We start from the raw sequence: 14664 nt of genomic DNA on the forward strand, positions 1-14664 counted from the left end.
GAAAGCATCATTCGACCCCCCAAAGGGGTTGCAACCCACAGGTTGAGAACCGCCGATCTACCAGAACACTCCCTGTACGCATGTGCCTGTGTGTGCACGTGTGTGTATAACATTATCCTCTCACGCCATATGGATCACCTCAGTAATGACCAGGTCCACACCATAAAAACCAAGCCTGTTGCCATCAAGTCGATTCTGATTCGTTGCAACCCTACAGGGCAGTAGAGAAGTGCTCTATAGGGTTTCCAAGACTGTGAATCTTTACTGAAACAGACAGCCTCATGAAGCACCAGCCTTGTGGCTAGCAGCCCAGTGCTGAACCCACTATGCTGCCAGGGCACCTGTAATGACCAGATAGATGGAACATGAAGGTGACTGTTGAATCCTCTGCCAAATCAGAAAAATTGGTTTACCGTTTGGCATCCATGTGTCTCTGACTTCGCTGCACATTTAGGATCCCCTGGGGAGTTTGGGGGACACACATCTTGCAAGGCTGGAAGGACTTCTTGGTTGGTATAAATGGTTAATGCCCTCAAGCTGCTAACCGAAAGGTTGACAGTTGGAGTTCGCCCAGAAATTCCTGGGTATAGTCTACTTTCAGAATGCCAGCTGTGGCAGTTACATGATCTCCTGTCAACTTGCTAAGGGGTGGAGTCTAGCCTGTCAATCAGGTCACAGCTTGATGACCTCATTTGGAGGCACGAAGGAAATAAATAGCTCACAAGAGGTGGTACACATACACTCTACCTGCGAGACATTCCTGTTGACAAGCCACATGGAGCTACATTGATACATCCAGAGCCCTGTAACTGGACGAGCCACATGGAGACCCACGGCAGCACTGAGATGCTTCTAACCACCACTGGATCCACAAGACTTTCTACCTACTGGCCTGTGATCTTCCTGCATTCGGCATCGTTGCAATGGCTACATGAGTCTCAAGAGGAATTTATGGACTAGTATCAACTTATGGGGTAATATTAGATGATGGACTGATCTGGACTGGGCTGGGAAGTTTTCTTAATTACAATTACTCTTTGATATAAAGTTCTATCGCACACTCCTATGAGTGTCACTGGATTTGTTTCTCTAATCAACCCAGACTAACCCTCCAGCCATTGAAAGCCCTATGGCACACAGTTGTACTCTAACACACATCACATCACCATGAGTCATGTTGTTGATTTAACGGCTACTGGTTTCTGGGCAGCTTTTACAAAATTCCCAGGCCCGCGTCTCACCCTGTGCCAATCAAACTGGAATCTCTATGGATGGGACCCGGGCATCAGTCTTTTTTTAAATGCCACAGAACCCCAACATGCAAGCAAGTTTGACAGCAGCTTGGATACACTGGTCTGTTCATCTTACACATGATGCTTTGCTTGGTGGACAGTGGGCACCAGGCATCTTAGGAGCAGCAAGCGTGTTCTCCACCAGGCTGGTCCTCGGCTTCCTTTCAGAGAAGGGTGGCACCTCAGGGACACCATTTCCCAATGCCTTGCTGCGTGCTGATAAAGAGAAAATGGAGCTCTTCGGAATCTGCATCATAGCATGGTTGACCAAGTGCCGCTGTAAATTCTTGACAGCTGCTCTTATCAAGAAGATGGTACCTAAAAGATAAAAATTAAAAATAATTTATACGTTATCAAGGGTTCGCAAAGGTGGGAAGATAGTGGGGGAGGGGGAAAAAGAGGAGCTGATACCAAGGGCTCAAGTAGAAAGAATATGTTTTGGAAATGATGATGGCAACATATGTACAAATGTGCTTGATACAATTGATGTATGGATTGTTATAAGAGCTGTAACAACCCCCAAGAAAATGACTTATTAAAACTTAAAAGAAGAAGAAGAAGAAAATGTTGCCTGCTTCCCCACTCCTTGAACACAGATGGGTTCCAAGACCTGGTTTGACTCATAGACCGCGGCCAGTGGGGACACTGTGCAGGTGCTGAAGCCTGATCCTCTGAAGGCCTAGTGGCTCCCGTCTTCACACCCTTGGAAGGCAGCCTGAGATGGCCATGTTGGAAAGCCAGGTTGGCCTCTGGGGCTAGGAGAGACCACATGGACCAGGAGCCAGGACCCAGCCAATGGCTAGCTCCCATAGTGTGACACGGCTTGGGGCCACTTTGGACTTTTCCACCTTATTGACTCCCCAGAGGAATGGGCACCTGGCCACTGCCAAGGTCACGGGGACTCAGGTTCCTTTGCTTGCTTCTCCAGAAGCCAGTGGCCGTGAAAAGCTGAGACGCTGATGGCTTTGAGCCAACCTAATGCACAAGGCTTTCCAACTCTTGTCCTGTCAGCGTCTGAAACTAAAGTGGTTCTGGCAATCACATGAGTGTAGAGCCCACGTGTGTGTGTCGGTGTGTGAGAGCATCTGTGTATGTAGGTGTCCTCTGAGCCCCTAGGAAACCAAGAGAGAGGTATTGCTCAGCTAGCCCATAGTGAAAAATCATAAACCATTGTTGTTTTAAGAGTCTGGTTGTTGGGTGACTGTGACTCACCAGCAATGGATAATAACTCCTTAAGTCATTAACCCGACTTTCCACACGTGTCTCAGGGGCTTGTGACATCTGTCAGGACACCTGCAAGTCTTGACTTAATCTCTTCTCTGATGAAAGTAATGCTGCCTTATCTTAATGAGCAGTTGATATCACATTCCCCTGCAGACCACCCAAGGCCGTTTTTCTAGTGTGCTCATGATAATAAAGTACAAAATAGCCTGGAGAGATACAAAAATAAAAATGAATCCACGGTAGAGCCTGGCCCGTGGCACCATAGTAATTTGTATCATCAGCAGTTTCCACATTATAATCGCCTCGGCTCGGGGTGTTTTATTTTTCATTCTTCATCTTGATCTCGGCCAGTGGGGTGGACAGCTTCAGAAGAACGTTGTGTTCTTACGTTCTTTGTTTCCGGCCAGCTTGCTGAAAACACCGAGTTCTCCTAACATTATTTTTACACGGAGATAATTTTATATTCCAACATGAAATGAATGATGACCAAGATCTGGGAGGCAAATATTAAAAGATGTGCACCCACCACAGAAAGGAGCAGCCCAGCTCGTAAGATCCAGCACACAGCACTCCCAGCAGCCCAGCTCGTAAGATCCAGCACACAGCACCCCCAGCCACAGGCCCCATCAACTAGAGCAGCCAAGAAGCAGCAACACTTGCAGAGCCAGGCAGGACTGTGCCCCACGCTGAGAAAGTGATGTAGCCTCACCTCGCCCACTGCATCCCCACAGCCCTCGCCATGCAAGAGGCCCACGGACCTGCCATGTTTCAACCACTCCACCCTGAGCATGATCACCATCCTGCCTCACTCACCCCCATCCAAATCCCAGAGCCAAAGACCCGCAGACCAGTGGTACCTACTCTTGACTCAGCCATTCCCTGCAGATTGGCAGGGCTGGCCTCTCCACCTAGCCACCGGCATCATGGAACCATGGAGTTGGTGGAACCTCCTCGTGTGGTCCAGCCACTCACACGGGGCCCCAACTCATGGCGATGCTATGTACAATAGAAGGAAACGCTGCCCAGTCCTGAGCCATCCTCCCGGTTGTTCTTATGTTGAAATCCATCGTGGCAGCCATTGTGGCAGTCCGTCCTATGAAGGGGCTTCCCTTTTTTCACTGCCCTTCTACTTTACCAAGGACGGTGTCCTTTTCCAGGGACTGGTGTCTCCTGATAGCTTGTCCGAAGTATGTGAAACAGTCTCTCCAGCCTCACTGTGAAGGAGCAGCCCTCCTTGTGTCTGTCCACGTAGATGTGTTTGTTCTTCTGGCAGTGCATGGCACTTTCACCATTCTTCACAATACCAGAATTCAAATGTGTCCGTTTTCCTTCAGTCTCCCTTATTCAATCTCCAGTTTCCACATGCATATGAGACGTTGCAGAATACCATGGCTTGGGTCAGGTGCACCTGGATCCCAAAATGACATCCTTGCTCTTCAGCACTTTAAAGAGGTCTTGTGCAGCAGACGTGCCCAATGCAACGTGTCCTCTGATTTCTTGATGCCGCTTCTGTGAGCATTGACTGTGGGTCAAGCAAGACGAAATCCTTGACAACTTCAATCTTTTCTCAGTTTATCATGATCTAACCTATTGTTCCCGTTGTGAGGATTTTGTCTTCTTTACATTCACTTGTCATGCGTACTGAAGACGGCAATCTTTGGTTTTCACCAGCCTGTGCTGCAAGTCCTTCTCACTTTCAGCAAGCACTGCTGTGTGTCATCTGCATATCACGCGTTGTTCATAACCCTTCCTCCAATCCTGGTGCTGCATTCTTCTTCATATAAACTAGCTCTCCGATAATTTGCTCAGCACACAGATTGCATAAAGATGGTCAGGGGATAGAACCATGATACACACTTTTCCTGATATTAACCCATTCCATATTCTCTTGTTCTGTTCACACAACCACCATGTACAAATTCTGTACGAGCACAATGAAGTGTTCTGTAATTCCCATTCTTCTCAAGGTTATCCACAGTTTATTATGGTCCACACAGTCTGATGGATTGGTATAGTCAATTAAACACAAATAGACATCTTTCTGGTAGTCTCTACTTTGAGCCAAGATCCATCTGGCATCAGCAGTGATATCCCTTGTCCCACGTCCTCTTCTGAATCCAACCAGAATGACAACTCCCTCTCAAGGCACTGTTGCACCATTGTTGGATGACCTGCAACAAAAATGTGCTTGCATGTGACATCAATGATGCTGTTCTATAATTTGAGCACTCTGTTGGGTCACTTTTCTTTGGAATGGGTACAAATGTGAATCTCTTCCAGTCAGTTGGCCAAGTAGCTGTCTTTCAAAGCCCATGCCATAGATAAGTAGGTGCTTCCAGTGCTTTATCAGCTTGTTGAAACACTTTAATTGATAGTCCATAGATTCCTGGAGCCTTGTTTTTGGCTAATGCTCTCAGTGTAGTCTGAATGTCTTCCTTCAGCACCATTGGCTCTTGCTCATAGTCTACCTCCTGAAATGGTTGACTGTTGACCAGTGCTTTGGCTACAGCTACTCTGTGTTTTCTTTTCATCTTCTTTTGATGCTTCCTGCATCATTCAACACTTTGCCCATTGAATCTTTCCATCTTGAAACTTGAGGCTTGAACTTTTTCTTTAGTTCTTACAGATTCATATATGCTGAGCATGTCTTCCCTTTGGGGTTTCTAACTCTAGATATTTGCACATTGCATCATACTTCTGTTAGGCCAGGTGGACTAGAGAAACAAATACAAGGACACTCATATATTTGTAAGAGAGAGCTTTATATCAAGAGGTAATTATATATCAAGCAAACATCCCAGCCCAGTCCAGATCAAGTCCATAAGTCCGATACTAGTGCATAAATCCAATACTAGTCCTTAAGTCCCTCTTTAGACTCACACAGACTCACACATGATGCAGAATGCAGGAAGATCTCAGGCCGGTGGGTGGAAAGTCTTGTAGATCTAAAGGCAGTGGATGCATCTCTAGGACTCACGTAGGTCCCCAGCAGGTCTCTGAGTGGCTCACCAGCAGGAAGGTGAAAGGAGAGAGAAAGAGAGAGAGAGAGAGAAAGTTTCCAGGATCCTCCTTGTGAGAAGGCCACACCCACAAGGAGGCATCACCAGGCTGTGACCTGATTGACAGGCTGGACTCAAGGCCTACACCTATTTATCAAGTTGACATGAAAGTATGTACTGTTTTACTTTGTTTTCTCAAGTTGTCTTTTGAAATTTTCTAGTCAGCTCTTGGATTTCATGCTTCCTTACATTTGCTTTAGCTACTCTAAGATTAGGAGCTAGTTTCAAAGACTCTTCTGACATCCACTTGTATCTTTTCTTTCCCATCTTTTTAATAACCTCTGCTTTCTTCGTGAGTAATGTTCTTGATGTCCTCCCACGGTTCACCAGGTCTTCTGTAATTAATGTTCAACACAGCAAATCTATTCTGGAGATGTTCTCAAACTTCAGGCAGGATAGACTCCAGATTATATTTTGGCTCTTGTGGACTTGTTTTAATTTCCTTCAGCTTCAACTTGAACTTACATAAGAGCGATTGATGGTCTGTTCTACAGTCAGCCCCTGGCCTGGTTTTAACTGCTGATAGTGAGCTTCTACATTGTCTCTTCCCACAAATGTAGTCCATTTGATTTCTTATGTATTCCATCTGAACAATTCATGCAGACAGTCACCACTCGTGTTGCTGAGAAAAAGGTATTTGCTATGAACAAGCCATTGGTCTCGCAAATTGCTCTCATGCGATCTCCAGCATCATTTCTACCACCACGCCCATATTTTCCAACTACTGTTCCTTTCTCTTGGTCTCCAACTTTTGCATTCCAAATACCAATAATTATCAATGCACCCTGATTGATGTTTGATCAATTTCAGATGGAAGACATTGGTAGACTCCTTCAATTTCTCTATTACTATCTTTAGTGATTTGTCATATATGTAAATAGCAGTTGTATTGATTTGATATCCTTGCTGGTGGTTAGATATAACACTATCACAGACAGGACTGTACTTTAAGATAGATTGTGAAATGTCCTTTCTGAATGCAACCCCATTCCTCCTGATTGGGTCATTCCCAGCACTCTGGGTGGTCCTGTTGGCACTTGAGATAGCATTGACATAGCTTCTAGCATCACAGCACCATACAAGCCACCACAGTACAATAAGCACAGACCAGTGGCAGGTCATCTGAATATAGCAGGTTGTTAATAAGCCTTCCTCCAATCCTGGTTACATCAGGACAAGTTGAAGAATCCTCTGTCAGGAGCAGTTATCACCCAATGGCTCTGTAACAAATGGCAATGCCGACACAAAGGCAGGGTGATTTCTTTTTCCTATTTTTTTAAAATCATTTTATTGGGGGCTCATACAACTCTTATCACAATCCATACATACATCCATTATGTCAAGCACATCTGTACATTTGCTGTCATCATCATTTTCGAAACATTTTCTTTCTACTTGAGCCCTTGGTATCACCTTCTCACTTTTCTCCTCCCCAGCACCGTCCCTCAAGAACCCTTGATAATTTATAAATTATTACTAATTTTTTTCATGTCTTACCTGACCGTTGCTTCCCTTAACCCGCTTTTCTGTTGTCCATCCCCCAGGGAGGGGGTTATATGTAGATCATTGAGATCGGTTTCCCCTATCTCCATCCACCTTCCCCTTACCTTACTGGTATCCCTACTCTCAATATTGGTCCTGATGGGTTTATCTATCCTGGATTCCCTATGTTTTCAGCTGTCATCTGTAGCTGTGTATATGCTCTGGTCTAGCTGGATTTGTAAGGTAGAATTGAGATCATTATAGTGGGGAGGAGAAAGCATTAAAGAACTAGAGGAAAGTTGTATGTTTCAACAGTGCTATACTGCACCCTGACTGGCTCATCTCCTCCCTGCAACCCTTCTGTAAGGGGATGTCCAATTGCCTAGAGATGGGCTTTGGGTCTCCACTCTACTCCATTCACAATGATATGATTTTTTTGTTCTGGGTCTTTGATACCTGATCTTATCAACACCTCATAATCACACAGGCTGGTGTGTTTCTTCCATGTGGGCTTTGTTGCTTCTCAGCTAGATGGCCACTTGTTTATCTTCAAGTCTTTAAGACCCCAGACACTATATCTTTTGATAGCCAGGCATCATCAGCTTCTTCACCACATTTGCTTATGCGCCCCCTTTGTCTTCAGCGATCTTGTTGGGAAGGTGAGCATCGTGGAATGCCAGGTTACTAGAACAAAGTGTTTATGCATTGAGGGAGTACTTGAATAGAGGCCCAATGTCCATCTGCTACCTTAATACTAACGTATAAATATGTGTACATGATCTATTTCCCTATTGTCATATATAAATATATTTACATATGTACATGCATTTATTTAGACCTCTCTAAGTGCCCTTTGCCTCCCAGTTCTTTCCTCTGATTCCTTTTACTTTCCTCTTGTCCCACTATCATGCTCAGCCTTCTTTGGAGTTCAGTAATTCCTCGGTTGCATTGCCCTTGATCACGCCCTACCAGCCATCCTCGCCATCAATTTTAGATCACTTGTTGTTCCCTAGTCCCTGGGTTTGTTAATACCTACTTCCTTTCCCCGCCCTCCCCCTCTCCCATGTCCCCCCACCTCCCTGTTGTTGCTTTCTCCTCCAGATTGTTTATCTTGCCTATCTTATCTAGATAGACCTGCAGAGACAATAAGCACACACACAAAAAGACAGAGCAAAACAAAGCAACAATAGAAAACAAAACTCCAACAACAACAAAAATAAATACACTGACCACAAAAAGCCTATAAATAGTTCAAGGTCTGTTTGTTGACCTACAGGAGTATTTTCTGGTCTGATAGAGTGCCACGCCCTGGTCTCACGGTCTAATTTTGATATTCCTTTGGGACTTCATTGCTCTGTTCCCCTTGCTGTTCTGTTGTATGTCCAGTGTTTCGCCTCAGTGTGGTGGGGTCAGATCAGGAACAATTACCATACTGTGTCTCCAGTGTTGTCCGTTGTAGAACTGTGGGTCAATGAGGGACATCATGTCTTGTAGTGGGGCTGGCCCTATGGTCCTCTCCTTGCATTGGCTGCTCTGAGTGGCAATATCATCCTCAGGGCTTGGGGGGCCAGGATGTCCTCCACTCTCTCTCTCTCTCCCTTCATTTGCTCCCATGTGCTCTGATCAGACGTGTCCCTCTCCCTGAGCTGTAGCTTCAGTCCTGTCCTCTGAAGTGAATTCTTCTGGGGAGAGGGGGGCTGTCCACGTAGTTGGGATTGGGGCTGACCTCTCAGACCTCTCGATTGGTTCCCTGCTTCATGCTGGTACGTTAAGAGAGAGCAATTTCAGTGTTGTCATTTTTAGTAAGAATATTTAAATAGGGAAACAACTTGAGAAAAGTCAATGTTTGGGGAAACTATTTCAAAAGGCACTCAAACTCACCGTCGCCGAGTCAGCACCAACTCACGCGACCCTGTAGGACAGAGTAGATCTGATCCTGCGGCTTTCAAGGCAGCAACTCTTTGTAAGAGTAGAAAGTTTCACCTCTGCCATAGGAGTTGGCTGGTGGTTTCAAACTGCTGACCTGGAGGTTAGCAGCCATCACATAAACCACTATGCCCCCAAGGCCCAAGTGAGGATGAAAGATGAAGAGCCAATCCGCTTCCTGGAGGCTCCCAGGCCAGGTGTGCAGCTGTACAAGCGGAGCCAGGGAAGCGGGGTGGGGGGTGCGTCATTTCCTCTGGAAGAGTCACCGGGAACCTTGTGAGAGGACACGTGACTCCAAGGAAAGGCAAATGTGGTGAGCAGCATTTCAGGAGGCAGGACCAGCCTTAGGACGGGTCTGGAGATCAGAAGTACGTTTTGATTGCCTGCCTAAAACATATGACTGGGAGAGCTGGTATGATCAGAGAAAAGGCTGGATCCTTCTTTTCTAGAAGATCATCCTGTCGGTTCATCGTGAGGCGGCCAGGCTTACCTCCTGCTCATCTGTTTGTCATACTTTGGTGACCTGCATGCTGCTGCGGTGGCGAAAGCTATGCCACCATGACTTCAAACCCTGGCATGGTCACCTATGATGACAGGCTTCAGTGCAGCTTCTCGACGAAGGTTGGGGCAAAAAGGCTCCTTCTGAAGGCTGCTGCTGCTACTGGTGGTGGTGGTGGTTGGCTCGGAGTTGATTCTGACTCAGAGCCATGAAAGCCTCTGGCTCAGAAGAGAACACTGTCTGACTCACTCCAGACACATCAGGAGGCATCCATCACTGGGGGCCGTCAATCGATAACGTCATGACAATCAAAGAAAAGATTGAAGTTGTCAAGCATTTCTGTCTCACGAGGATACACCAACAATGCTCAGGGAAGCCGCAATCGAGAAATCAAAGGAGGCTTTGCATTGGCTAAATCTGCTCTATGAGACTTCTTTCAAGTGTCCAAGAACAAGATGTCGCGCTGAGGCCTAAGACGCACCTGACCAAAGCCATCGTGTTTTCAGTTGCCACGTGCACAAGTGATGGTTGGGCCTTGAATAAGGAAACCGAAGGAAAAATGATGGATTTGAATTACAAGGCTGGTGAAGAATCTTGGCCGCAACATGGACTGTCAGAAGAACGAATGACTCTGTCTTGGAAGAGGTGCAATCAGAATGCTCCTTAGAGGCAAGGATGGCGCGACTTTGTCACACGTATGTCAGAGAGCCGAGTTCTGAGAAGGACCTCAGGCTTGGTGAAGTGGAGGAGCAACGGCAAAGAGGCAGACCCTTGAGGAGATGGGCTGATTCCGCGGCTGTAAAACACGGGCTCGAGTATAAGAACAATCGTGAAGACGGTGCAGGACCGGGCAGTGTTTCATTCTGTCGTGCACAGGCTCGCTCTGATAACAGCACCAGCCATCCCGTTTCCCTGAAGCCTTCAAGAAGTCTTAGAATTACGTACCGCGAGGGTGATGGCCCTTTGCTCCTCAGCCACTTGCTGTCTCTGCCTCCCTGCCATCTGGCAATGACTGAGCTGGTGAAGAGAGACGGTTTGTCTGGAGAGGAACTGAGAACTCGTGGATTCATGTGACCACGAAAAAGGTCCCAAGACTGAGAAGTGGGGGAAAGAGGTGAGGTGTCGGGGCAGGGCCCTCGTGATCAAGCCTGATAGGAAGTCACAGTGCAGAAGCTGGCTGTGCCCAGGAGGAGCTCCTCCTTGTCTCTCAGCCTTGTCCGCATAATTATAGCGAAGCAATTAGAAAGCGTGGCGAGATGCAGCATTACGTACGCCCCCGAATAAGGATTCTGATCGAAAATGGTTACGTACAAGGAGGCCTCAAAAAGTTCGTGGGACCGTGGGATTAAAAGATACTGGAATTTTTCCACAAACTTTTTGAAGCCCCCTCGTAGATCAGGGTGGAGATATAGGTAAATGGCACATGACAAGGACATGGAGTGTTCTCACAAGCAAAGATGTGTGGCAGGTAGGTCAGCGGTTCTGAAACATTTTGGTCTCAGGTGCCATTTAAACTCTTGTTTTTTTAATTGCATAAAGAGCTGTAGCTTGCACACCTGCCTGCCATCGATATTTACCACATGAGAATGAAAACTGAGAGCATCCTAAGCCCAAGAATACACAAGGTGCGGTCCAAAAGCAGCAGAGCATCATGGGAGCTCACGAAAGCGCTGTGCATGATAAGAGAACAAAGCTAAGAAGGCTTGGCTGGTGTCCCTGTTGGGTCTCATTCTGGCTCATGGTGAGCGCACAGATGAGGGAAGGAAATGCTACCCAGTCCTACGCTATGCTCACTGCAGTGGGAATGTTCAAGTCCATGATCACAGCCATTGTGTGCTTTGAATGTTGTCCAGCCTGGAGAGGAGCCACAGTGGTGTAGTGGTTACCTGATGGGCTGCTAACTGCGGGGTCAGCCATTCAAAACCACCAGCCATTCCACAGGGGAAAGGCTTTTCACTCCCGTAAAGAGTGACAGTCTCAGAAACGCCAGGGGCAGTTCCACCACACCAGGAGTCAGTGAGTTTGAGTGTGGTTCTGTCCAGCCTCCATGTCTCTGTGGCTACAACCATGGGCTCAAACACAAGACCAACTGTGACGATGGCAGGACTGGGCGGTGTTTCTTTCTGTAGGCCACGGGGTCCCTATGAATTGGAAGCAACTTAATAGCAGCTAAGAACAGCATCCGTATCTCTGTCACTCCCACCAAATGACTGAATGAGACCATGCAAATAAGGTGTGGGAAACACTAACAGAGAGGATTGACTGTAAGAATGAGGCATTTCAGAAACAGGAACAGAGGGAGAAAACCTGTGGCCACCAGCGGAGCACATTGGAGATCCCTGCCTTAAAGTGGTAGAGGCCAAGACCAGAGGCACCAGAAGCTGCTGCACAAAGACCACAAGACGGAGCAGAGGGCCTGCATCCCTGAGACCATGCGGCAATGAGGTGGCAGGCTAGCTCCCTGGCCCACAGAGGCCGGAGCCAAGGGACTTCATGGCGGAGAGTCTGAGGATCAGGGAGAGAGTTTGGGCTGCTGGCTGAGAAGAGGCACCACTGTGGACAGTGACTGCATCCTTCCTGACGGACCCTGACTCGGACTAACCTACTTACTTCCCTGATAAAGCTCCACAATGAGTGGTGGTGTCTGTGAGTTTGGTGTGGCCACTGAAAGGAATTATGGAACCCAGCAGAAAAGTAGAATGTTATAGGAGGAGGGGTTGGTGTCAGAGCAGAGCAAAAGAGATGGAGGGCGAAGGCATGTCTGACCTCTGCCTTGGTCTGGGGTGGAGACAGATTATCTTTCTCCCTTGTGGAGAGGTCTCCATGCCATTTTTTTCCCTAGCGACCCTGTAGCGCAGAGCAGAACTGTCTCTGTGGGTTTCTGAAGCTTGTAAATCTTTGCAGGAGCAAAAAAACCTCATCCTTCTCCAATTGCAGCGGCTGACCTTGTGGTTCCCAGCCCAATGTGTGCCCCACTGTGCCTCCAGGGCTCCGGAAAGACAAACAGCACTCTAGTATTATTACAAAAGTTATCTTGACTTCACAGACCCCCTTAAAGAGCCTCGGGGATTCCCAGGCCTCTGAACATACTTGAAAACCACTGGTATCTACCAAATCTATGTGCGTTTAGACCCCCCAAGGACCTCTGGGCTTGGGCTGGTCAGAAGAAGCAGAATGGTTTCTCCACCCTTCTTCCACCAGAGAAGCACGCTTAACTATTTCGGCTTGCATTTTTTTATATAGCTGTACCTTGTTTTAGCCAACAAGTCTGCCTCGGAAGAAGTACTTACCAGAATGTTCCTGCGAGGCATGGATAGCAAGGCTTTGTCTCCCATACTTTGGACCTGCTGTCAGGGGAGACCAGTTCCTGGAGGGGGTAGGGCATCATTCTTGGTAAAGTGGGTGGACAATGAAAAAGAGGAAGGCGCTAGACAAAACGGACTGACTGTGGCTGCCCCAATAAGGACCGTTGTGAGGACGGTGCAGGACAGGGCAGTGTTTCATTCTCTCGTGCACAAGGTCGCTCGGTCGATGGCACAGAAGAACCATCACCACCACCTTGCTCTATCGCGCTTCCCGTCGTGCTGATTGTTTGGTTTGGTTTGTTCTTTAACAAACTGAAGGTTGGAGTCCTCCCTGCATGCAGTGCGCGCTCAGGGATCTCTCTGTGCCCTGTCTTGCCCATTCTCACCGTATTGCAACCTTTTCCAGGAGGCTGTTGTACATGGAACCGGTGGCAAGATTGTGTCAACACAACCTTGCTGTGCACTGACGGAGTAAGACATGCACTTACACCCCTCGACTAGCAGCCCGCTTTACCTCAGTGGTCTAGACGAAACCCTAGCCATCACTAAGGTGCGTTTAGTCTGGGATTCCGAGTTTATGTTCCTTTGCATCTAGAACCCCATAGGGAGGAGGGAGCAGCTTTAAAATTACCGGTGTCTTGGGGAGCGTGTTAAGACAAGGGGCTTTCCGATGAAAAGCTGAAGACTAGGATCCGTCCTCGGCTCACCAGCTAGGCACCAAACGGCAGGGGGAACTCTGCTTCCCGAACTGCCTCTAATAAATCCCGTCCATCCTTAGAGAGACATCCATCCATCTGAGAAAGTCTTGGAATTGAAGGTGCAGGATTAATGAATCCCATCGAGGCACTTCCTAACTTCTTATCCGAGCAAAACCTATTTGCAGATACACATAGGAGCACCCAGATCAAGAAGTGGACAAGACACCCCAAGACCTCACGCTTGCCCTTCTAGCCTCCCCCTTAGAGTAACCAGGGTGCAGGCATGGAAGTTGAGAATCCCACAGCTTCCCCCTTGCAGGTTTTGTACTTCCTATCAGTGAGAGGAGCATGTGCGGTACACACTTGGTGGCTGGTTTCCTGCATTCAGTATCACGCTGTGAGATGCAGTCTTGCACTGCTGAGGCTGCTGAGCGCAGAAGCAGACATCCCCGTGCTCGGGGCTGGGCCAGCGTGTGAACCTAGCACAGCGTATCCATTCTCCGCCGTTTGCACGGCAAAGGGTATCAAAATGTAGCCATTCTCCATTTGGATGGCAAGTGTATTACAACGTGCCTATTCTCTATTTAGCTTGGCGCGCGTCCAGGTCATTTAGCACATGGCCTTAGAGAAGAGCAGAGATTTTTATTTAGAAGGATCAGTGACATTCACCATCTCCTCCCTTCTTTAGGGAGCCCTGGTGGTGCTGTGGGATAGACAGCAAAGGTCAGCAGTTCAAACCGACCAGCCCCTTCATGGGAGAGAGAGGTGTCTATCTGCTCTTGGGAAGATGGAGCATCTCAGACATCCTGAGAGGGACGCAGTGAGCTGGGATGGGCTTGAGGGCAGTGGGTTTGGTTTCCTTCTTTAAAGTTGTCGCTGTTTCTTCTTTTCCTTCCATGTCTGAACTAGAGCTGACCTGACTCTAAGTCGGGAGGAAGATGAGGCTTTCTCCTCCCATAAAGAGTTGCTGTCTTGGAAATTCACAGGGGCTGTTCTGCTATGTCCTGTAGGGTTGCTATGAGTCGGCATTGACTAAATGGCATTGAGCTTGTTGTTTGTTTGTCTGGTTTGGGGCATTGAGACTTTGGCCAAGAGTTTGGGGCACAAGAAGGGGAGAGTTCATAGGCGCTCGTGTCGGGTCATTTCTTCTAGGAAGGGGCTGTGCGTTCCGTGCTGGGT

The sequence above is a fragment of the Echinops telfairi genome, unplaced genomic scaffold (genome assembly GCF_000313985.2).
Source record: "Echinops telfairi isolate 266 unplaced genomic scaffold, ASM31398v2 ScPeMD7_3533;HRSCAF=4204_0, whole genome shotgun sequence".
Lineage (NCBI taxonomy): Eukaryota > Metazoa > Chordata > Mammalia > Afrosoricida > Tenrecidae > Echinops > Echinops telfairi.